This window comes from Staurois parvus, unplaced genomic scaffold, assembly GCF_062004578.1.
Source record: "Staurois parvus isolate SC_StPar_1 unplaced genomic scaffold, SC_StPar_1.0 ptg000011l, whole genome shotgun sequence".
Lineage (NCBI taxonomy): Eukaryota > Metazoa > Chordata > Amphibia > Anura > Ranidae > Staurois > Staurois parvus.
Window position 1 is genome coordinate 29,362,846 of NW_028317807.1, and position 25,679 is coordinate 29,388,524.

Here is a 25,679-nt window from a genome sequence, read left to right on the forward strand (position 1 = left end):
GGACCCGAGAAGATGAGGATCAGGGCTGCTCTGTGCAAAACTGCTGCACAGAGCAGGTAAGTGTTCACCATTCAGTGTTTGTTTGGCATCTGCTTCTTGGCCCAGAAATGTGAATCCTGGGGCCTGTGCAGTCTTTGGGCTTGTTCAGTTCTTGCACAGATCAGACCCCTACTGCACCTGTGACATCAAACTTGCTACAAGTTCTGCAATTTTTTTTTTTTTCCATACTTTCCTTTTCCAGATGGTTTTTAAGTCCATGATACATTACACTCCAAAGTATGTCCTCAGTATTTAGAAGACCGAAGACATCCTAGTGCAAAGCTCTGGACTGGAGGGTAGTATTGCAATCTGGGCCATTTTGTTTACCATGGCTCTGTTTAATGCGGTGCAGCTTTAAAAAGAATTGCTGAACCGCTGGAAACTTGAGCCTCTATGGCAGGGGTCCTTAAACTGCGGCCCGCCGAGGCCATTTATTTGGCCGCCGGCAGGGGCATATCCAGTCCAGGAAGTGCTGCTGCTTCATTCACTCCGGCCACTCCCTCACTCCTGCCGCTCGGCTCCGCCTCCTCACCGGTGATTGGGCGCCAGAAATGTAGCTCAGGAAAGGCACGCAGGTGGCCAATCACCTGCGAGCGGCCCCGCGAACATCGAGTGAGGGACAGGCCGGAGTGAAGGACAGCTGACAGGTGTGCCGTGCTGATGGTGCTGCAGCAACCAGGTATGCTGGCTGCATCAGCACCATGCTGGAGCAGGGGTCAGCAAGTTAAGTGCCATTGGTGTCAGTGGGAGGAATAGTGCCCCATCACTGACACCAATGACGGGGTACTATTCCCCCCCACTGACACCAATGACGGGGCACTATTCCTCCCACTGACACCAATGATGGGACACTATTCCTCCCACTGACGCCAATGATGGGACACTATTCCCCCCCACTGACACCAATGATGGGACGCTATTCCCCCCCACTGACGCCAATGATGGGGCGCTATTCCTCCCCACTGACGCCAATGATGGGGCGCTATTCCTCCCCACTGACGCCAATGATGGGGCGCTATTCCTCCCCACTGACGCCAGTGATGGGGCGCTATTCCTCCCCACTGACGCCAGTGATGGGGCGCTATTCCTCCCCACTGACGCCAGTGATGGGGCGCTATTCCTCCCCACTGACGCCAGTGATGGGGCGCGATTCCTCCCCACTGACGCCAGGGATGGGGCGCGATTCCTCCCCACTGACGCCAGGGATGGGGCGCGATTCCTCCCCACTGACGCCAGGGATGGGGCGCGATTCCTCCCCACTGACGCCAGGGATGGGGCGCGATTCCTCCCCACTGACGCCAGGGATGGGGCGCGATTCCTCCCCACTGACGCCAGGGATGGGGCGCGATTCCTCCCCACTGACGCCAGGGATGGGGCGCGATTCCTCCCCACTGACGCCAGGGATGGGGCGCGATTCCTCCCCACTGACGCCAGGGATGGGGCACTTTTTAGCTCCATAAGACACACTTGGGGGGGAAATGTCTGTGCGTCTTATGGAGCAGCCGGCCCAGTATTCCCGCCGCCGTTGTATGTCCGCAGTCTCTGGTCATCTCCTGTACTGTGTCCACATTTGTTTAAAAATTTTTTTTTTTCTTTTAGAAACTATAGTCTGGCCCTCCAACGGTCTGAGGGACAGTGAACTCGCCCCAGTTTAAAAAGTTTGAGGACCCCTGCTCTTTGGTCTTGATAATATATAGACGTATTCTTTGGGGTTTCCCACCTTCCCATGTTTAAGACTTATTGGCATGTTATCTCATCCATACGAGCTTTACCCTGCATATACATATTCCAGTGTTAGTCTGGAATAGAGTTACAAGTACATATTTCTACTTTTAGAGTTACATTTGTTGTTATTTAATAACAATATGTATTTGCCATCTGATACAACAGGTGACCTCCACTATGATGGATATATATACTTGTTTTTATTTATTTATTTTTTTGTTAGGTTTTGTTTTGTTAAATAGTTACTTGCAGTTGAGATATTTGACAATTCTCTCCTCTATTGTGGATTGTATGTTCTTAAACTTTTTAATAAAATCAGCTTTAAACCATTAAAAAAAAATGGCTTGGAATTGGGCGTTGAGTTGTTTGAATAGGACTTGTTTGTTAGTAAAAATGTATCAATTTTGGAAAGTGTTACAGGACAGTCTAAAACACAAAAAATGCATTGGAACAGTAGTGCTTGCATATCAGGAATGTTTTGTTTATTTGTCCCCTTTTCCCTCCTTATTTTTACCAAAGTTTCCATTATGGGTTTACAGTATATATCCAGTATATGACTTGTGGTTCTGTTGGCCATTATTTGGTGTTTTATGTTAACTCATTGCTGTCATGTCTTATTGGCAGCCTGCTGACTGCTCCATAAAGTTGTAGCAATACGAAGATAATTCCTCTGCTCAATTCTTTTTTTTTTCCATCAGCATGTTCCTGTCTGCTCATGCTTGTAGCAGAGATTGATTACCTTCTAGTGCTGCCCCTTCCACTCCCAGTGTGAGAGCTACTGCACAGCAGATGACAGACGAATACCAGATGAGATCAGGTACTTATGCTGCAAATATGTAAAATAAGTGTTTATTATTTTTAGGCTCTGTTCACACTTGTTCAACTCCAAAGTTTAGTGATTTCCATTGTGATTTTGGAGTGCAACTTTACACTCTCTGGCACTCAAGTTGCATTATAGCGGTGCAGGATCCTTTTCAAAGATGCTGTGATTTTTAAAATTGTATGGATCCAAACAGGTGCCAATGAAAACAATGGGCTGCAACTTGTCGTGCGGCTTTGTGTCCAAAGTTGCATGACAAGTTGCATAAGTGTGAACAGAGCCTTAAAGTGGTTGTAAAGACTCAAGGCTTTTTACCTTCATGCATAGAATGCATGAAGGTAAACCTCTGCAACAGCCCCCCCTAATACTCACCTAAGCCCCCTCTCGATCTCTGCTATCTCAGGACTCCCTGGCACAGCCAGTGAGCCAATGAAAGGGGACACGGAGCAGCAGGTACCCCCATAGCAAGGCACTTGCTGCGGGGGCACTGTCAGAACTATTCTGGGCTCACAGAATTAAGCCGGAAGACCTGAACATATTTCTACATCGGTATACTGGAAGCCGTTTTGTTCTATATATTTGATTAGTATTCATGGTTTCTGAACAGATTCTAAGAGCATTCTAAGGTTGTTAAAGCTTGCATTCCCACGTTATAAATTTGGGTGTGTATAGTGGTACCATACAGCTATAAGATAAAGACTAATCTTACAACTCGGTATGATGTTCAATGAGTCCATGAATACTTAAGTAATTCTGTGTGTATAGATAGAATGTATTTATTTTTATTGGTTTTGACAATTAATACATATTGGCATATTCTGTTTTCCCAATTATAAATTGGGTTTCGAGTTCATTATATAACATCTGCATTCTACAGAAGATGTGAGATAAGAAACCTTAGTACTGTATCTCAACAAATGTATAAGATGTAGATGTAGTGTGGTGTGTTTTTTTTTTTGTTTTTTTTTTTCTTTGGGGGGGAGGGGGATATAAATTTAGGAGAGGGACAGGAGAGGACAACACATCACAAGACAGGAGACAACAGATGGACACAGACACACCCTGAAGTAAGCTGACACCATAGTGTCCATATTGGTAACTATCTAGCTTGTACTCTCTATCTCCAGCTAAACCGTTTATTCTTGTTATGGTTAGCACAAGAGCTGATGTGAAATATTTTATACTGCAGTTAAAATTACTTGGGGGAATTTCTCTGAAATATCCTTGAAGCTAATTTTAGCTTCTAGTCAATGGTTTAGTTAGTGTAACAGCTGATCTTGACCTCGCATAGATTCTAAGCTGATTGGATTGGCCTGTGTATGGTATTCCAAATCCATTCATGCTAAAGTACACGATGCGCTTTGAATATCTGGTTGTAGAGGGATCACGCCCATTTGCATAGCTGTTGTCACACTTACGGAGTTTCCTACACTGCATTTCTAGACAGTTGGTTCTAATTCATTAATATTTGAAAGTAATTGCTGGTTTGTATTTAGAACCATTATTTTGGATTGATCATTGCACTGTTATTTTGATAGGTTTATCGCCTATTCTATTTCATTACCATTTTTTTGCACTGAATTTTATTATTAAATATATTTTTGCCCATTATTGCTTTTTTTTTTTTTTTTTTTTTTTTTATTTAGTCTTCAAATTAGTGCAAATAAAGAACTCGGATTATCAGTTGATTTTTTTTTAAAAAAATTAGTAGGGAATCTCCTTAATTCCAGATCCCTGCCTGTTTTTCATAAATTGTATACGGATAATTTTCTCAGCTGAAGCTCTGACAGCACCCAACAGGAGGGAAGAGCCCCAGTGGGAGAGGAGGATCGAGGCTGCTCTATGCAAAACCACAAAGTGAAGTTACTGTTTAAAGAGGGATTAACCTTTTTTGCTGCTAGGTCCATATATCTACCCTTACTCAAGATAGAGCTAGAAAAGCTGGGGGGGGAGGCGTGTTTAGTGATTTCTCAACAAAAAAAAAGCATGGATGGATGAGTTTGCTTTGAATATTTAAAAATGAATTAAAGAGCATTTTTTTGATTTGTGGTGCCTGATGCACTGTAGTTCTGCCTTTTTTAAGCTTATCCCTTCTAAGTACAGGGTTTTTTTTTTTTTTTTTTTTAGAAATGTGGAGAAGCATGTTCTGAATACTGATTTTTGTTCCTGAATCCGATTTCCTTATTTTTATATAGCGCCAACAGTTTGCTCAGCGCTTTACAATATAACGGGAGACAATACAGCAATAGTACAGTTCGATACAAGAGGGATAGGAGGGCCCTGCTCCTTGGAGCTTACAATCTAGGATGGAGGGGCAAGTGGTACAAAAGGTAGTAACTGTGGGGGATGGACTGGTAGGAGTAGAAGATTCCATTATTAGCTGAAGGCAGGATAGGCTTCCCTGAAGAGATGTTTTCAGAGATCGCCTAAAAGTGAGCAGAGTAGGTGATAGTCTGATAAATTGGGGTAGAGAGTTCGGAGGATGGGGGGAAGCTCTGGAGAAGTCATGGAGACTAGCATGGGAGGAGGAGACCAGGGAGCTAGAGAGCAGGAGGTCGTGCGAGGAGCGTAGAGTACGGTTTGGGTGATATTTAGAGACAAGATCGGTGATGTAATTTGGGGCAGAGTTATAAATGGCTTTATATGTTGTTAATGTTTTGAATTTTATCTGTTGGGCAGTGGGAAGCCAGTGGAGGGATTGGCATAGAGGGATGGAAGATATGGAACGGTTAGTAAGGTGGATGAGTCTGGCGGCAGCATTCATGATAGACTGAAGAGGGGATAGCCTGTAATGAGGAGGGAGTTACATTAGTCAAGGCGAGATATAACCAGAGAGTAATTAAGTTGCTTAGTGGTTTCAGACATTAAGAACGGGCGTATTTTGGAGATGTTGCAGAGGTGAAGTCTACAAGATTTGGACAGGGATTTGGGACTGAAAGGACAGATGGGAGTCTAGGATTACACCTAGTATCCTGGCATGAGGGGAGGGACTGATGATTGTGTTATTGATCTTGATGGAGAAGTCTGGAGGGGGCACGGGCTGGAAGGAATACTAAGAGCCCAGTTTTGGAAAGATTGAGTTTGAGGAAGTGGAGTGATATCCATGCCGATATGTTGCTTAGTAGGTTAGTAATGCGAGACGAGACTAAAGGGGTGAGGTGAGGAGTAGAAAGAAAGATTTGTGTCATCAGCATAGAGATGGTACTTAAAGCCATGGGAGCTTATCAAGTGACCAAGGGAGGAGGTGTAGATGGAGAAGAGTAGAGGTCCAAGGATGGAACCTTGAGGGACCCCTACAGAAGGAGGGAGTAGAGAGGAGGAGGCAGAGTTATAGGTAACACTGAAGGAGCACTGCAATAAGTAGGAGAACCAGGAGAGAGCCTCGGAGGCCAAGAGTGGAGTTTTTTTTGAGAAGGGGATGGTCAACCGTATCAAAAGCCGCAGAGAGGTCAAGTAGTAAGAGTACGGAGTAGTGGCCATTGGTTTTAGCAGTTGGAAGATTAGTGAGTTTTAGTAGGGCAGTTTCAGTGGAGTGTAGTGAGCGAAAGCCAGACTGTAAAGGGTCAAGAAGGTTGTTGTTAGTGAGGTAGGAGCTCAGGCGATTGTAGACTAAACGTTCTAAGAGTTTAGAGGTAAATGGCAGCAGGGAGATGGGTCTTAAGTTTGGATGGTGGGATCCAGGGAGGGCTTTTTAAGTATGGGAGTGATCTGTGCATGCTTTAGAGGGGAGGGGAAGGCCCCGTTGGAGAGGGAGAGATTGAAGATGTGAGGGAGCATAGGATGGAAGAAGAGGGTGACTGTGAGGGGGCAGGTAGTGAGACGGGCTTCTAAGAAACCTTAGTGTGGTCATGATTGTATTTTCAGCTATTTTGAAAAACGCAGGTGATGGTGTCTGGTGGTTAGTGTTATTTGATTACATGCACAAGCTCCCCTTCCTGCCTTGCTCTTCATTACTGTCCCTGTTAAAGTGGATGTGATGTCTTGGCTATGACAGACTGCGAGCAAGCAGGCTATTCTTGCAGAAGTGACATGCAAGATCTCTTCTGCAATGATGTGTACCTACCTGCCTGTCCACAGCGATCTCCAGCATGTAAACTGAGCTGTGCATGCTCAGCTTACAGCACTGGGCCAATCCCTGTGTGTCATGATCAGTGTCTCCTGTATGTGTACAGGAGTGACCTCATCCTGCATTGGCCAATGAAGACAGAAGACCAGCACACAGAAGATGTTGGCGCCAGTGTGGGACAGGAACTGCTGGAAGGAAGATAAGTAAGGATCCCTTTAGTTTCACTTAAAAATAGTGATACAACAGTTTACCGGTGGAAAACGGTGTTATCGATGTTTTCCTGGGGGGAAAAATGTTCTGATCATCTCCTTCAGTGCAAAATCGCATCCCATTGACTTCAGTGCAAAAAGTTTATTTAAAAAAAAAAAATTTTTTTTTAATATAATATTACTCTGTCCAAGTGCATCCTGAAGTTTAATTTCACTGCACCACTAAGTATACACATTCATGTATATGTGGATGCAGGAATCTCCCCTGACGCACTATTGTATTCTGACATAGGGGGTGTTTCTCTCAACAGAATACACAGATCAACACTTACAGCCATTCACAATGGCAATGCTAGTTTTCCAGCATGACCATTCGACCGATTTGTGTTGAACAGACAGAAGCACACACACTGCCTAACTTGGCTGATTTTCGGTCCGTGTATACCTTGCTTAACAGTGCAAGTCTATGAGCTGGTTGATTTATTGGGAACAACATTTCCTCTGTGCCGCTGGTATGTTGACTTTGATGTTGGGCAGGGAGGCTAAGTGAGGCAAGTCAAATCCAGAGCTCCCTATAGTGAACAATGTACAAATCTATGGTACACAGCAGTAATAACTTAAAATAAGTTTTCGTTATTAATAACCACAAATGCCTTTTTAATATGTTGACTGGGTAACCTTCGTTTTTAAAAATAAATAAATAAATAAATGGTCAACTCTGGCTTTTTTTTTTTTTGCTTCCCCCTTCTAGGAGGTAGCAGGATATACTTATCTTGCAGGGAGATTTTTCAACTTGTTGAAAAATTTCATAGTAATAAGATGTGATCTTTCCCTCTTCTATGGAAGCAAATTGTTAACATGGCACAAACCTTGTGGTAGGTTCTTGTTACTGGAACAAAACATTTTGAGGGCAGACAGATATCTCCCTAATTATTCTTTGGAAGATATTTGCCTGTTCATGTTCAACCGCAGCTTACTTTGGTCATCAGTGCTATTTAGAGTGCTTTACTGAACAAGTTCTAATGTGTTAAAGTGATATTAAACTCTGTTTTTTGTCACTTCTTCATCTTTTATTCTTTGCCTGTGTTCTTGTATAGTTGGAGTTATGACCGCTGCCCAACTCTAGGCTGCAGGGGTTAGATGCTGAAAAGGCTGAATTACTTAGCTTACTCCCACTCCAGTGCTCTCCTCTTCTCCTTCCAGTGCTTCATACTGTGGTTGGTCCTTCAACATCATTTCATACACTGCAGGGCTATTAACCCTGCATTGTATGTGGAGATGTCAGGATTGCAATCACTACTGGGAACTCTTTTTAGAGTGGAGGCTCTGCGAGACCAGTTGCACTGGCCTTTTGAGAGTGAGTAATAAGGCAAGTATTAACTCCTATACCTTTTTGCCATTAGGCAAAACAAAGCTAAATTCACAGCCGCATCATTTGTGGGTTTTTTTTTTCTTTTAGTTTCTTCATTCACAGACCGCTGTAAAAAAACAAAAAACTGAAAAGTCCTGTCCGCCGCAGCAGATGGCTTGTAGTCCTGAATGGAATGTGTGGCTTCTGAGGAGTGCCCTCGTAGGCCATTCAAACTTCCTAAAAAAGGGATAACGGGCGCATGGTGTGGCAGTCCATGAATGTTTGAGTTCCAAATGGGCAGGGGTGAAGGTAGTCCAGTAGGCACTAAGGGCAAGCGGAGTAGGAGCGACGTATAACTCTGCAGAAGGGAAAAAAACGCAGCGTCTGAGTGTGTACTGTGAAGGTATTAATAGAAAGATAAGTAGTAACTCAGATCTTAGAATTTAAAAACAGGCTCATGGGTAAGAGGATGAGATGTCTGTAGCCAGATGTTGTAAGACTGATCCAGAGAGGAGATCGATTGAGTCAGCCAGCAGGTGGTGCTGTGCATGTGCAACATGGATGGTAAGCCTGGTGGAATCTCCAAGGTGTCTGCCAGCAGATGGTGTTGTGCATATGCAGCATAGATGGCGAAGCTTGGAAGTCTCCAAGATGTCCGGGATCAGCACCTTAAAGATTCCACCAGGCTTACCATCCATGTTGTACATGCACAACACCACCTGCTGGTGGACTCAATCGATCTCCTCTCTGGATCAGTCACACAAGAACATCTGGCTACAGATGTCTCACCCTCTTACCCATGAGCCTGTTTTTAAATTCTAAGATGTGAGTTACTACTTATCTTTCTATTAAATACCTTCACAGTACACACTTTGAGGCACTGTTTCTTTGTTTCCATTCAAACTTCCTCTAGCTTTCAAACTGTACATAAAGAGCTACAGGCAAGAAAGCTGGAGTGTCAGCAGGGAGTCTGACATTGCATCCGGGATTCACTGATTTTGGGTGCAGTGCTTTGCAGCCTCTTGGGCAAAAAAAAATAATAAATGCACTTTTTTTTTTTCTGCAAAAGTATGTGTACTTTCCTTTTTTCCCCAAAGGTGAACATATCCTTTTTAATCCTTGCAGTGTGGAGGGGTAGCTTTTTTGTGTGTGCCTGGAGTTGGGATTTATCATTTTTCTCCCTTCGCCTTTCAGGACAACACCTGGAGAGAGTGCAGCTCCACTCATAATCGCAGGAAACGCCACAATTTAAAGCCCACCTCTTCCACCATGCCCTCAGTTATGGTGTTTCCTCTGCCATGGTGGAAGCACCGCAGGAACTTGGATATGGGGGAGCTGCGCTCTCTCCGGGGGGGGGGGGGCGGCGCGTGGGGGTTGTCAATCCTTACCTTGCATGTGGATTATGAGGACCTTCCTCTGGGGGTTGAGAAGGGCCTTCTCTCCCCTTCCTGCTCAGTGGAGCGATGGACAGCCTTGGAGTCCTACCAAGTCTGTGCACCTGGAAGGAGCAGGTCTCCCGGGGTTCGGGCCATGGGAAGCGTTCAGGCAGCTTCCAGAGGTCCTGGCAGGCTCTACCAGCAGGGGATGCTGTGCTGGTGGGTGGGACTTCCAGTGGGGATGTGGCGGCATTGGTTCTAGCCGCTGGAACACAAGGGGAGGAGGCAGGTACTTCTGGTTCCGTGTCACCAGCACTCTGGAGTCAGGCGGAGCTTCAAAGGGCCACAGGTCTCAGCAAGCTGTGCCCTCAGCAAGATGAGGAGGCAGATGGTCCAGCAGCTGAAGCAAGCGCGCCAGCCTAGCCCAGGTGAGGGGGGTACAGCGGTGCCATCAATCCTTACAGTGGGGCTCTTTGGGTTTTTTCTGTATGTATTTCGATTTACCTTCCCTAGTACGGAAGCCTGCTGCTTTGGCACAGAGGTGACTCCACTCTGCTCCATGGCTCAGGGGGATGACTTTGGGTATTGTGCTCTAAGTCTCCCCTCTCTCCCTCCCTCGCTCTCCCGCTCCTTCGGCTACAGCGAGTGAGGAGGGAGGGGAGATGAGGGTCTGGCTGGACAGGAGCCTTATCTGTTTTTTTTTGTTTTTTTTGTTTTTTTCTGTTGTCCTTCTTTCCTATATTTCAGGTTAAGGCCACGGTCATGACAAAGGGGTTAAAGCTGATTTAAAGTGAAGTTTCCATCTTGTAGAAATCCCCTGAGCGATTTATGGCCAAAACCGCTTTGTAAAGCATGTGTGGCAGATTTAGTAAGAGGAATCCTCACAGCAATGCAGTGACATGTTTGCTTCTGTCAAGAAGGAATTATCGGAGACTCTGGTATCGGTCTGATCCTTGTTAAACTGCCAACGCTTAACCCGGCTTTGCAACAGAGCATCTTGTCCAGTCTGTGGCCATCTTTTTCAGGTCAAAAGGCAATCGGCGACTCAGATGGCGAGAGCGTCCTTCCATCCCTCTTCTTCGGAGGAAGAGGACGGTGAGGAGCAGGATGCAAGCTCATCCAGATATAAACTATCATTTGGAGGAGGTGGACGACCTGCTGAAATCAATATATATGATGCTGGAAATTCAGGAGGGGAATGTCCAGCTGTCAGTTCATGGTAGAATGTACCAGGGCCTAGAACAAGCTAAGCATAGTTTTCCCGGTTCAATCAGGTATCCAGAAAGGGGCCCTTTCTTTTCCAAATCCCTAAGAACAAGGTTTCCCTTTTTGAGGAAGACAAGTCGCTTGTATGGAATAAGAAACCAAGGTTGGATGCGACCTTTTTCGCAAGTTTCAAGGAGCACTGACTTGGCTTTTTAGGATATGGGCACCCTGAAGGATGCAATGGATAAGAGGGCAGACTCTCTTCTTAAAGCGTGGGACTCTTCCCTGACCAGCCTCAAACCAGTTATGGCCTCCACAGTGGTGGCAAGAAATTTGGAGCCCTGGTTAGAACAGCTGAGGGATCATGTTGAGGCAGGGACCTCCAGGAGAGAGCTTTTGGAGTCCTTCCCAGTCCTATATATGGCTGACGCATTGACTAAGTCTATTAGAATGACAGCCAGATCTTCGGTGTTGGTCAGCTCGGCAAGGAGAGCCATCTAACTCAAGATCTGGTTGGGGGACTCAGCATCTAAAATGAACTTGTGCAGAATTCCCTTGCTCTTCGGCCCGGATCTGGAGTCTGTGCTGGATAGAATGGCGGATAAGAGGCTTTCCCGTCGAAAAATAAGCAGCCGGTCAAGAATTTTCGTCCTTTCGCAAACCCAAAAAATTAAGGAGCAGACCCAGAAAAACAATTAGTTACCAGAGAAACGGGTAAAGGGGGAGTACGCTTCAGACCTCTAGTGTGAGTGATCAAGAGCCAATGACATTTCTCTTCCGGTGAGAGGGAGGCTTCTTCCTACAGTGGTAAGAAACAACATCAAGTGCCTTTTTGTCAGAAAAGGAGTCAAAAGATGGCCTTGGCAATGATGTCCCCTTTTTTTTTTTTTTTTTTTTTTTTTGAAGGTACTGATGCAGCAGGAAGTAATCATTCAGGTGCCAAGGGAACAAGAAGGTCAGGGGTTCTACTCGCACATCTTTAGTCCAAAAGCCTTTGGGGAAGTTCTGTGTGGGTTTTTTTTTTTTGTTTTTTTTGTTTTTAATTTTGAATCTGAAATTCCATTCAGTACAAACACTTCTACAATTTTTTTCAGTGATGAAGCTGCTATCCCTGGGATGCTTTATGGTGACTACTGATCTGCGGGACACTTACCTACACACTCCGATAGCACAGTCTTCTCAGAAATACCTCCGACTGGTGCTCAATCTGGGATCGTCCATCTGGCACCTGCAGTTCTCCAAGGGTGTTCACCAAGGTCATGGCAGTTAAGCACTGGAGCATCTGAGGTTGAGGGGGATTTCGGTGGTGCCATATTTAGACAACCTCTTTGTGTTTACAGAAGCCAGGAGGCAGGTGCTGTTAGATCTTCAGATGACTTGGTCTTATCTGAGAAGCTTGGCATGGCTGTTAAATTTGGAAAAGTCCAAATTGATTCGGGTCCAGAGAGTAATGTTCTTGGGACATACCATAGATTTGGTATAACAGCATATTCTTCTGGGGGAGAAGATTGTAAGGAGCCAATCTGCCCTGAGGCAAGTTCAGGGCAACTGGTTGGTGTCAGTTCAAGTGGCCGTGTCGGTTCTGGGACTGGTTACCGCCGCCATCCCAGCAATTCAGGTAGCCAGATTGCATTCCTGCCCTCTCCAGGGGGACATGCTGTGGAAGTGGACATTCAAGATCTGCTGGGTATGCCTATTAGGATAGCTCCAAAGGTGAAGAGGGTGCTTTGGTGCCGAGATCCGACCAACTTAGGTGTTCAGCCTTCAGAAATGACCATGGTAGACCTCTCCCTAACAGGGGTGGGGAGCCCATTTCAGAGATCAGTCGGCACAGGGCCTGTGGTCCAAAGCTGAGGCCAGAAAGTCCTCAAACTGGAGGGAGTTGAAAGCCTTTCAATTGGGTCGTCTTTCCTTTCAGCAGTCAGTGAAGGGGCAGCACATTCAGGTCCTATTGGACAATACAACAGCGTTAGCTTACATTTCAAAACGGGGACTTCTGGAATTGAAACTAGAGATCCTGTCTTGGGCCGAAAAGAATTTTGGCCTCCCTCTCGGCCATTCACTTAAAGGGCTTGAAGAACTGGCTGGCGGATTTCTTGAGCAGAGAAAGGTAGTAGTTCGAGTGGGGACTGAATCAAGAACTGTTGCAGCTGATCATGGAAGCTTGGGGTGTTCCTTCAGGTCGACCTGTTTGCAAGCCACTGAAATACAAAGGCACCGGTTTTTTGTTTTTTTTGTCTTTTTCTCTTCACAGGGAAGACCAGGCAGTGAGACTGGACGTGTTAGTTCATCCCTGGAATTACCTTTGTCCTATGTGTTCCCTCCATTTCAGCTCATTCCTCTAGTACTATGAAAGTTCAAGCAGGAAACAACAAATTAATTCTGATAGCACCCTACTGGCCAAAAAAGGCCTTGGTTCTTGAACCTATCCTCCCGACCCCCTGGAAACTGCCAATCGGAGAATATTTGCTAGTTCAGGTGCCGGTTCTGCATCCAGAAGTGGAGCGATTTAACCTAACAGCGTTGTTCTTGAACTCCTAAGAAGAAAGGGGTTATCGGATAAGCTTATTGCCACCTTACTCTCAAGCAGGAAAGAAGTGACTAGAGTGATATATCTGAAAGTATGGAGAAGGTATAATTCCTGGTGTTCAGAGAAGGGTTTCCATGTGAACAGTCGTGTCAGTCCTAGAATTTCTCCATGAAGGAATGGAGAAGGGGCTAGCTGCAAGTACCCTTAAATCTCAAGTAGCAGCTTTATCTGTGTTCTTGGTGAGGGGGTTACCCCAGCTTCGGCTGGGACCAGGCTGGTTTGTTAGTTTTTCCGAAATGGGATTTGTCTTTAGTTTACAGGGCACACAAAGAAACTGTTTCTTCCCCTAGAGGAAGCTGCAGTGCCCCCCCCCCCCCCATCTAGGCTTTCTTCCGAAAATCCTTTCATCGTACGCAGGAAGTAATATTGCCTACCTTCTGTACAGCTCCAGCTAATGCAGGGAAAGAGGTGTTTTGTATTCGTGAGAAGATGTCTTGAGATTTTTGGAAGTGTCGGAGTTTAGAGAGTCAAACTCCTTATTCATACTTTTTTATAGGTAATTGCAAAGGGGAGGGGGGCCTCCAAGAGTACTCTGGGCAGATGGCTCAGACAGGCCATCAAGTCCCTCCAGAAAGGGTTGCAGCACACTCTACAAGATTGGTGGTGGCCTCTTGGGATGAAAGGGCTGGTGCAACTCAGCAAAGCAGCTACGTGGTCCAGGTTTTCCACATTTATACGCCATTATAGAGTGGAAATGTTGGCCGCGGCAGACCAGTCTTTCGGCAGGAAGGTCCTGCAAGCGGTGGTCCCACGCGGTTATCTCCAGTTGCTGTCCTGAAAGGCGAGTAAGAAAACCTTGGACTTACCGGTGATCTAGGAGCCTTTCAGGACAGCAGTATCACACACACTTTTTATTATTTTTTTTTTTTTTTTATATTTCTTGGTGACTATGTCTGTAATTCTGGGGTTGGCATGGTGTTTTTCTGTTTTCCAGCAAGTCAGAGGTTACTTGCCTAAAACTGAGAGTATGGTGGAAGAAGTGGGCTTTCAAATTGCAGGGTTTCCTGTGATTATGGGTGGAGCTGCGCTCTCTCCAGGTACTGTCCTGAGAGGCTCCTAGAAATACCGTCACTTGCAATTCTAACTAAGGTGTTCGTTTTTTTTGGTCTAGTTTCATTTCAAATTCATATTTCAGTTTCTAGTAAATGCAGGAAGTTAATTGAGCTCCTTGTTCCTACCCACCCCCTCTTTATTCACATCTAAAAACACTCCAACCACTTGCCGACAGGTGATAGCCATATAATGGGTTCACCGCAGCCGGCCAGTTCAGGGAGGGCAACATATGACGTCCTCCCATGAGCTCACTTCCTGTGCGCCCCTGGCATAGCGCATCGGGAACTGTAAGTGATGGCTGTGTCCCTCGGACACAGCGCATCACGAAGAGGGGGGTGAAGGGCCAACTGCAGAGGCTGTTTACATTTGTGATTGCTCTGTCCAATGACAAGTGGTAACAAATGTAAATGCAGCAGGATCATGGCTGGGTTTTCTCTCTCCTTTCCTCACACCAATACCAAGTGTGAGGAAAGGAGAGAGAATCGGTTTCTAAACTGTGTGTGTGCTCATCAGTGCCTGCCAGTGAGTTCAAATCTGTGGTTATCTGTGCCCAGCTGTGCATATCAGTGCCCACAAGCAAGGGCTTATCGGCGCCCACCAGCACTGCTTCATCACTGCAACGTATCAGTGCTCATCAGTTACAATCAGTGCTACCTAATTACTGCAGCTTATCCGTGTACATCAGTGCCACTTATTCGTACACATCCGTGCCACCCTGTCAGTGGATCCTCATTAGCACCCATCAGTGCACATCAGTGGATCATAATAATGATCCACTCATAATCAGTGGATCATAATAATGCACTGCACCCATCTGTGCAGTGCATTATTACACAGCAGTGCAGCCTCATCAGCACCCAGCAGAGCATACCCATCAGCGCAGCCTCGTCAGCTCCCATCAGCGCAGCCACTTCTGTCCCAATATGTCTAATAAAAATTATTTTCCTGTGAGGAGGCCTACCAAATCTTAACCATGACCAACAAGAGCAACGGGGAGCTCTGAGAGTCTGAGTCTGATTTGGATTATGAGCTCGTTTTTAAACAGTGGGTCTCCTACAGAATCGGAGGAGGAAAGTGTGCCCACCAAAGGTGTTCTGGTGAGGAGCAGGCTATCATAAGTAGCACAGTGGCATCCACTAGAAATGGAGAACATCAAAGGCCAGATTTGTGTTATTTTTACCAATAAATGTAGCAGCATAAATTTTGGTCAACATCTATGGAGAAAGATTACTTATTTTTCAAAATTTTAGAACAGAAAATAAGCGCTTTTTTTTTTTTTTTTTTCCCAAACATTTTCAGTTTTTCATTTATAATTCAAAAATAAAAAATCCCAGTAGTGATTAAATACCACCAAAAGCGCTCTATTTGTGTGGGAAAGAGGACGAAAATTTTATATGGGTTCAGTGTTGCAAAGTGTGAGAGCACTGAAAGCTGAAAATTGGCCTGGGCAGAAAGGGGGTATAAGTGCCCAGTAGGCAAGTGGTTAAATGATTAACACCTTCCTGCCCAGCCTATAGCAGATTGATGGCCGGGCGGGACACTCCATCGTTGGGATGGGCGTCTCATGACGTCTTGTCAAAAGCAGCAGCTCACGTGGCCACAGGGCTGTGCAGCGGCGCGATCTGCCACTGGCTGTGCCCATAGGACACAGCCGATGACCTATCACTACATCGGCCCGTTGTCAGTGTTATGTGACCGCTATGACCAATCACAGCAGATCACATGTCAGTTGTATACAATGGTTGGCTTCCTGTCATGCCATTTTTATTGTATAAAATTGTCATTAACTGTTATTGATCAAAGTAGTCACGTGGTACAGACAGGGCCAATCATAGCCTATCTATATCATGTGGTGAGCTTTTCCCAATCACAGCTAATCCTAACAAAAGACTGAATGTTTCAGTAACAATGATTGCATATATCAATTAAATACATTGGTTTTAGCAGTCATAATGTGTAGGAAAAAGAAAAATCCTGATCACTTGCCCAGAGTAGGTCAGTGCTACTATGGTAACATTGTATTGCTTTGGTCACAGTGCGTTTGGAAAAAAAATAGAAAAAAATTTAAAAATAAAAACATTTGAAAAAAGTATTTTTCATACTGTCACCAGTCAGTGTCCATGATCACTGCCACACCAGTTATATAATCACTCCAATCTCCCAAAGATGTTCCTGATGTTAAAAGGGAGGTATCTGTTCTTTTTTTCTCTCCAGGCAGGTCACCCTTTTTTCTAGTATCCCAGCAGGGGGTGTCTCCTGCCGCCAAGGGCCAATCACCTCATTTGGGGAGGGGTATTAGGTGGGGACCCAGGCTATGACCAAATCCCTCGCAAGTTTATACCATGGTCAATAACCTTCAATAGGTACATGTTGCATCCTAGCCACTGGCAGATTAATATGCAGAATCCTATTCTGAACATCCAGACACGAAATATGGCATATCCTGCCATTCCATTCCGGATAAAAATATATTGCTTTCTACTCTCTTGTAGACACTACCTAGGGGTGTCAGGTGACTCGTATTAAATGACCTGATTATATGCTTTATATCAATGTGCTCAGTTCCTGCGGAAGTTTATGAATTTGTATGAGAAATTACTCATGTGGAATGTACATTTTATGGCCACTCTGAGGTAATGCTTACAAGTCAAATGACCGACTGAGTTATAGTTTTATGACCGGGCAGATGAAAGCGTTTGTCAGACACTCCTTAATTTAATTGGGGTTACAACCATGAAGCTTATCCAGCTGTGCCTTATGCACTTATGACCCCCCAGTGCACACACAAACCACATTCCATTCCAAGGGCTAGGGGGGACTGGACAGTGTGAGAATGACATCTGCAGACCAGGACACAAGATGGGAGACCTTAACAAAATGGTTGTCAGGTCCATGTGTCCATGCGCACAACTGCCACAGAGGGTATTTGTACTATGCTGGCATTTTTCAGGCCTCAAGAAATGAGATTGGAATTTTTGGCATGAGTACAGTGATAGATAATTTCTAATTATATCATGCTTTGTGGACTCTATAACGTTCCTACAACCTAAATAATATACACTGATTTGGGGTATTTTCACCAAAGAAATGTAGCAGAATAAATTTTAACCTAAATTTATGAAGAAATGTTTAATGCAAAATATAGTAAGCGCTCTCAGTGATTATAGCAGCTGAACATTAAAGGAAAACGCATAAGAAGTCCCAGAATTCATATATAAACAAAATGCAGCGCTAATAAAAAATCTTAAGAAATAATGATGAAACACAGTCCAATAAAAAGGTGCTCCTTGATTCCCAGTGCAAATGGTAGAAATACACACTAACCAGAAAGCGTATGAAAAATACGCATGTGAATATATATCCTGAAGATTCCCCTCTCCTTTCTGGTCTGGTCATGGAAATAGCTGGGAAAGATGAAGATCCTACGCCCTCATGTGGTGAAAGAATGGTCCAGCAGGTCAGAGAAGAATCAATCTAGAGAAGCCTCCCCCTCTCAGGAGCTGACACAGGGATCACTTGGGGCTGTAAAGGTTGAAGAAGCTCCTCACAGGAGACACAGGGAAGCACTCATAGTGTAGTAGGTAAGGATTTTATTCAGAAAAACACAGGTGCACAGTAAACATAATAGTGCCAAGTATGAATGAACACACTGACCCCTTTAGAAATAAAGATGGCTGCCGGGCCTCCACGTGGCACCGGCGGCTTAGTGTCAACGGCGTCCTGGGCTCCACTGACGCGTTTCGTGCGCACGCACTTCTTCAGGGGTAGAGCATAGGACGGCCGTGACCGTCTCCTCATGTATATATACCGTAGCCGGCGCATGCGCACTCGTACGGCGCCATCTTGCTGAAGTCCGGACGGCCGTATTACACAAGTGCCCATGCGCGGGCGCCATTTTACCATGGGAATGTAATGCGATTAAACCAGCACTGTCAAAGACAGAGTTACTGATGCCAAACTTCTTTGATGCTATGAAGCGACTATGTATTGTTTGATACCATGCGGATAACATCCCTAAGGGGTATCCAATACAAATATATAGTGCATGAGAGAGGGAAATTTTAGAAGCATGCACTAAATGGTATAAAGTGACCAAATCAAGGGTTAACATACGTACAGGTAAGTATACTTATATCATGTATGGAATGTTACTGAACTCATAAGCCCCAATGCATGAAAAGTCAAATAAAGATTAAAAGTTAAATATTGGTCAGATTACATATTAAGACATATATAAGAATTATTCCTATATAGAAGGAAAAAACCAACATGGTAAAACAGCATCAGTGGGTCCTCAAAGTACATACCTCATGGAAATTAATCAAAATAAGAACATATAAAATGATTAAAACCATAAATGTTTAAAAAATCTAAATAATAAATGCATGTTCCGTAAACGTATGCCATAAAGGACAAAAGGATCATAATACATATTGCACTAACTCAATATGGAAAGGCCAAAAGGAGGCTTAATCCAGTTTCATTAAAAAAACGCATATCTCAGGTTTTTACCCATGTAATAAATGTATTGCTTGCAAGTGTAATGGTAAAAGGAAAAGAAGGATAGATACCTTCACCTCTAACCAAACCAAGAAACTTTACAACATCGACAAATTTATTTGCTGCAATAGCAGGTATGTTGTTTACTTACTAGAATGCCCCTGCCTTAAGCAATACGTTGGGAGAACAACCAGCAGGCTCAGGGACCGCCTTCGTGAACATATCAATAACATAAAGAAGGGGTTCAAGGAACATTCCTTGTCCCTCCATTATAGGAAACAACATCATAGAGATCCCACTAGCCTGAGATTTGTGGGCATAGATATAGTAACTTCACACTGGAGAGGAACTTTTAAAACCAGAGCCGTCTCGCAATTAGAAACAAAGCACATTTACGAACTGGATACTCTACACCCTGCAGGCCTGAACAGTGAACTGGATGTCAATTGTTATATTGACAACAATTGAGTCCGCGATGCTCAGCTAACCATGCTTTTAATTTTCATCATGAGAATCATTTCCACATATTAGCTGGGTATAAGTTATGAATTTTACTCCATGTTTTATATATGTATACATTATTATGGTTTTAGTATGCACACACAGACTCAGGAATGCTCTAAGAGGATTGGATTAGGCCTTAATTTTTGGCTTCTCTACATTCATTGAGATAGTGTAATATGTACCTTTTGTCATTTGAGATATGCGTTTTTTTAATGAAACTGGATTAAGCCTCCTTTTGGCCTTCTATATAGGAATATTTCTTATATATGTCTTAATATGTAATCTGACCAATATTTAACTTTTAATCTTTATTTGACTTTTCATGCATTGGGGCTTATGAGTTCAGTAACATCCCATACATGATATAAGTATACTTACCTGTACGTATGTTAACCCTTGATTTGGTCACTTTATACCATTTAGTGCATGCTTCTAAAATTTCCCTCTCTCATGCACTATATATTTGTATTGGATACCCCTTAGGGATGTTATCCGCATGGTATCAAACAATACATAGTCGCTTCATAGCATCAAAGAAGTTTGGCATCAGTAACTCTGTCTTTGACAGTGCTGGTTTAATCGCATTACATTCCCATGGTAAAATGGCGCCCGCGCATGGGCACTTGTGTAATACGGCCGTCCGGACTTCAGCAAGATGGCGCCGTACCAGTGCGCATGCGCCGGCTACGGTATATATACATGAGGAGACGGTCACGGCAGTCCTATGCTCTACCTCTGAAGAAGTGCGTGCGCACAAAACGCGTCAGTGGAGCCCAGGACGCCGTTGACACTAAGCCGCCGGTGCCACGTGGAGGCCTGGCGGCCATCTTTATTTCTAAAGGGGTCAGTGTTTTCATTCATACTTGGCACTATTATGTTTACTGTGCACCTGTGTTTTTCTGAATAAAATCCTTACCTACTACACTATGAGTGCTTCCCTGTGTCTCCTGTGAGGAGTTTCTTCAACCTTTACAGCCCCAAGTGATCCCTGTGTCAGCTCCTGAGAGGGGGAGGCTTCTCTAGATTGATTCTTCTCTGACCTGCTGGACCATTCTTTCACCACATGAGGGCGTAGGATCTTCATCTTTCCCAGCTATTTCCATGACCAGACCAGAAAGGAGAGGGGAATCTTCAGGATATATATTCACATGCGTATTTTTCATACGCTTTCTGGTTAGTGTGTATTTCTACCATTTGCACTGGGAATCAAAGAGCACCTTTTTATTGGACTGTGTTTCATCATTATTTCTTAAGATTTTTTAATAGCGCTGCATTTTGTTTATATATGAAGAAATGTTATTTGCAAAACGTTATAACAAAAACGAAGAAAAATTTAGTTTGTGTGGGTTGGTTTTTTTTAAATAAAAGTTTTTGTTTTTTTTTTTCCGTTTTATTTAGCAAAAAAAAACTGTGGTGATTAAATACCACCAAAATAAAGCTCTATTTCTTTTATTACTTATGGGTACAATGTTGCATGACCGCTCCATTGTCATTCAAAGTGCAACAACCCTAAAAGCTGAAAATTGGCCTGGGCAGGAAGGGGTAAAAGTGCCCAGTATTGAAGTGGTTAATATATAAAGTGTGCTCATGTCAAGTTTATTTCTATACTAACTTTTTTTTTTTTTTTTTTTTTGCAGAATTTTTTCTGTTGTGGATGACCATCTTCCTTTAGTCAGTGTGAGATGGAAACTGACATCGTACAAGCATATGAGGAGGCTTGTTGGCCCATAATGTTGATATGGGAACGCATAAACCAGGCATACTCTTCTGATTCTCCTCCTATGCACTGGGGTCTTCAAAGAGGGGAATATGGATTCCAATCCTGGTCATTTTCCTCAAACAATGAGGGATACACAGTGGTCTGGGATAAGCAACGCTCATACTGGAAAGTGAATTCTCCATTCCGAACACACCTATTTTTTGTTGGGCCCCTTTTTATAGATAAATCAAGGAGAGGCCTACCTGTACCTCCTTATTTTACTGTGATAAAATCGGATACAGATCTCTTATTGCCTGCCAATCCTGCAAAAGTGTCAGCAAAACTTTTAAAAATTGCACAATATGTGTTTAAGCCAAGCATGGAAAATGCTCCGGAATCTACTACATCACAACAGTGATTAGACTTCCCATTTGCTGTATTTCTTTCCACATTCCCTAAAAATGGCAACAATTATGGACATGCCAGGTTTTGTGTAGATCAGGGGCACTTTTAGATGATGTGATGGAAAGATCTGTAAGTAAAAAGATTACTGATGCTTTTAAAATGATTATAAGATGGCTTATATTTATAAAAGCTAACCTTTCTCTTTATGTCTTTGTTTAATTTTAATAAACATCTTATTTTATTAAAAATGTTCTTAGAGAGAGGTTAACTCTCTCCTACGTTTGGACAGGCTTCATCTACTCACCTCACCGACGACTGCAAAGGAATCCCGTTATTTTAGAAAATGGAACTCCTATATTACAGGCTCTCCATACAAGAGCAGACCTTTTATACTCGGTTGCGGACTCGTTGCTATAGTTCCGCCCACTAATTGACCACGTGCATTGGTCAAATGTTTAATTGCTATTGATCCTTTTTGTTTTTTAGAGGGTGTCACTTCCTTCTCATCACATCACTCACGGTGGAACCCGTAACATACATTTAATGTGTAGTAAATAATTACTCAGTTCATTATTACCACTCTCCATCTTCATATTGCCACTTTCCAAAAACGATTCTTTGATTTTTATCTTCTTGCCCTTTTCATAACTTAGTCTCTTTGACTCCTATTTCTTTATAGTATTTCTAAGCCTCCGAGTACATTCTTCTCTACATTCTTCTCTATTTCTGTGCGATTACATCTTATCACTTCACAATACTCTTTTTGCGCTGACCACTTTATTTGCTCACATATTTCCCTCCTTTTTCATTCACCCCCCTTTTTTTCTTTTTTAACCCCTTTTTACCACTGCCACTGACACCCACCACCCCGATTCCTCAGATGCTCTTCTCTACACTGTATTTCAGAAACGGTATAGGTGGTACACTGATGACATCTACTTACATCCCCATTCTACATACAGACCTCCCTTCTTCCACCTCCTTATATTATTTTTCCTCACTATTCATCACAACTGGTATACCTCAGTATTATATATGTGCCCTTTCCTAAATGCTAACATTGCAATGAGGTCATGTTCTGTTTATTTATTTGCCGCTATATTGTCTACCTGGTCCGAATTGATGTTACATGGATGTCATAACTGCATCATCATTTCTCTATGGTTGTTAATAATAATAATATTATTGTTAAAACTAATAAATTTTCTTTAAAAAAAAAAAAAAATTTCTTAATTCTTCACTATTCCATAACAATGAATAGAAAAGATGCATTCAGCTAAGCATTACAAACGCTTAGATGTAGGAGTGGACATATGTACCACACGCATGACAAAAGTTAGAGGTCCAAAGGCAGAGTACAGGGAGAGGGTATACATATCTATCATGGTAACTATGAAAAGGAGATGTGAATTCATACATGTTGTCAGAGTGTGTGTAGATAGAGACACAGATATACATAGATAAATCCTCGCTCTCCCAGTGTGTACAGCTAGTATAGAATAAGTAAGGCAAGTACACGGAGGAGGAGGTAGAGTAGAGGGAGAAAAAAGGAATAGCAATCTATCAAATATTGTAGAATATAAAGGGTTCAAAATATCTCAAGTAGCAAAAATGAGACCATACAGTTCAAGTGAACCTATAGTATGACACTGATTATTTTTTTTTTTTCTCACGTCACATGCCCTGTAAGCTTAGAAAGAACTTTTGGATTTTTGCCAGCATCTGCCTATTAAGATCATGCAGCTGTTAATGCCTAATCAGATTTTTTTTTTTTTTTAATTTATAGGAGCCTGGTTGCATAGATAGTATAGTGATTGAGTGTTTGGGAAGTTGTCGCCCACCAGTTTATCATAAAGCTGTAATATCTTATCCCTAATGTGGGTCATTGTACCTGGGACCTGTAAACCCCTCCAGCCTGTATCTGGAATAAATGGGTCCATCTTATGTAAAATTGTGGGGCAGCAATACAGTCTGCAGATAACTGTCCATATTACCATTGCACACATTCCTGGAATAAACTCTCCAGGCACCGGGTGCTGAGGCAATCAACAGCTGGATACTGGAGCATACAGGACACTGTAAATATTTGCAAACATCCCTTTTTTCCTTTCCCTGTCTTTCAAGACAGCCCCCTTGAGAGACCAACTCCTCCCCACTTGAGAAAATGCCTCCACCCAGATTAAAGTGCGGCCTCCCCACACCGCCCTCCGTAATGGGGTTTCCTCCGGTGAGAAGACACATTCCTGGAAGCCCTTCCAGGGTGGCCAGGGGGCCGTGCTACCCCTGGAAGATTTGGGGGGGGGGTGGTTTGGATTGGGCACGGTCCATTTCTGTGCCCACCCCCAAGATGCAGTGGGAGGGACTAGAGCCCCCTCGGTGTGTGTGGGGGGGGGGGAGTGTCCCTTACCTTCAGTTCTCTGACCCAGCCCCCACCTGGGGAGGAGAAGAGAGCTGGGCGTCCACATTGTGCTTGCCCAGGGGGACTTAGAGGAGAGGTACCTGCTGCTCCACGTTTGTGCTGGCAGTGGAGCTCCCTGGCTGTGCCGGATGACAGGAGCGTCACTTCTGGTTGAGGGGCGGGACTTCCAGTATTTTGAAACATGGCTCAGACGTGAGGTTGGTGTGGGGGACCTCTGGGTGGACCACTATCATGGGCTATATTCGGAGCCGAGGGACCAGGTGACACCGGCACCAGCCAGTTTCGGGTAGGTGGCTCAGAGGAGCTTCTTCCCCTATGTGATTGGTTCCTAGCTCCAGGGGGTGTCCTGGTCATGCAGGGGGTGGCGGGGTCTCAGCTTAGAAGATGCCTTGCTAGGTGCCACAAGGAATTGGGGTGGGGTGGGAGGAGAAGGTTGTCTATGGTGTAATAGGAGCAGTGTATCTGTGTGCTCTGATTTCAGGGGGAAGCCAACCCCACCACTAGGCTAAAAAGTGACCATCAAAGACTCCTGGATGAAGGTGCTGTGTGGGTCTTGTATAGAGGGCCTTATTAAGGAGGAAGCTCCTTCACAGGGTGACCTGGTTAAGTCAGGGAGCTGATGGCTAATTTGATTCCTTTAGGTCCCTGGTGGAGAATTGCCTCAGACACAGAGCTCACTCCCTCAACAGACTGAGGCAGCAGCCCTCCAGGGTTCCCTGGCGACCAGTAGGGAGGTGGGGGGGGGGGTTCGAGGGCTGAGTTTGTTGAGGAGGATCCATCCCTGGACTTGGATTCCCAGGCAGAATCTAAAGGGGAGGGTCCCTCAAGCAAGTCTAGAGGCACCTCCAGATATAAGGTGTCCCTGGAGGAGGTTGATGAGCCATTTATGCCACCCAAGATATTAAGGAGGATAGAAAGCCCCTTACTTTGCATGATCAGGATATAGGGGAACAGAAGCACAGTCTTCCCAGTCCACAAGGTTCTAGTTTAATCCATAAAGGAGTGGCAGGATCTGGAGAGAAAGCCATTCTTTGTTAAATCTCTCAGATGCAGGCTCCCTTTTGACAAGGATTTGTCCGTGGTGTGGAATGAGAGCCCCAAGCTTGATGCGGCGTTCTCCCAGGTAGCCAGGAAGATGGACCCTGACTTTGAGGATATGGGGGTCTTGTCTGCACCATGGACAGACGGGCGGATTCTCTTAAAGTCTTGGTATTCTACACTATCCAACCTAAAGCCTGCCATGGCCACTACAGTGGTAACTCGGAACATGGAATACTGGCTCATACAACTGCAGGCCCATATTGTTGCAGGTTCCCGGAAGGATAAAATACTAGCCTCTGTCCAAACTTTACTACAGGGGGTTGGTTATATTGCAGACACCTCAGCAGAGTCAGTGAGGATGACGGCAAGGTCAGTGGCCCTGACTAACTCGACTCGCAGAGCCCTGTGGCTTAAGACATGGCAGGGGGACACTGCTTCCAAGGTTAAGCTTTGTGGCATCCCGTTCACAGGAGCTCTTCTTGAAACGGTGTTGGACTGCACTGTGGACAAGAAAAAGGCCTTTCACCTTGAGAAAAAGCTCCAGGTGCAGAGGAGGAAGAAATTTTGCCCCCAGAAGCGGACACAGGCCATTAGGCCAGAGGAGCAGAAGAGGACCTGGGAAGAAAAAAAAAAAGGAAGAGGCAGGGGAGATGCAATTTTCCATTGTCCTGTGCAG

At 44.3% G+C, this 25,679-nt stretch overlaps 1 long non-coding RNA gene across 1 annotated transcript in view; it reads left to right on the forward strand.

The window, feature by feature from the left end:
* Positions 1–21,749, forward strand: part of LOC149474144 (uncharacterized) — a 49,047-nt gene extending 27,298 nt beyond the window's left edge. Inside the window, exons 2-3 of the long non-coding RNA XR_016312014.1 lie at positions 2,463–2,581; positions 21,077–21,749. This is a non-coding gene — a long non-coding RNA (uncharacterized LOC149474144). The remainder of the gene's footprint in view (positions 1–2,462; positions 2,582–21,076) is intronic.
* Positions 21,750–25,679: the final 3,930 nt, after the last annotated feature.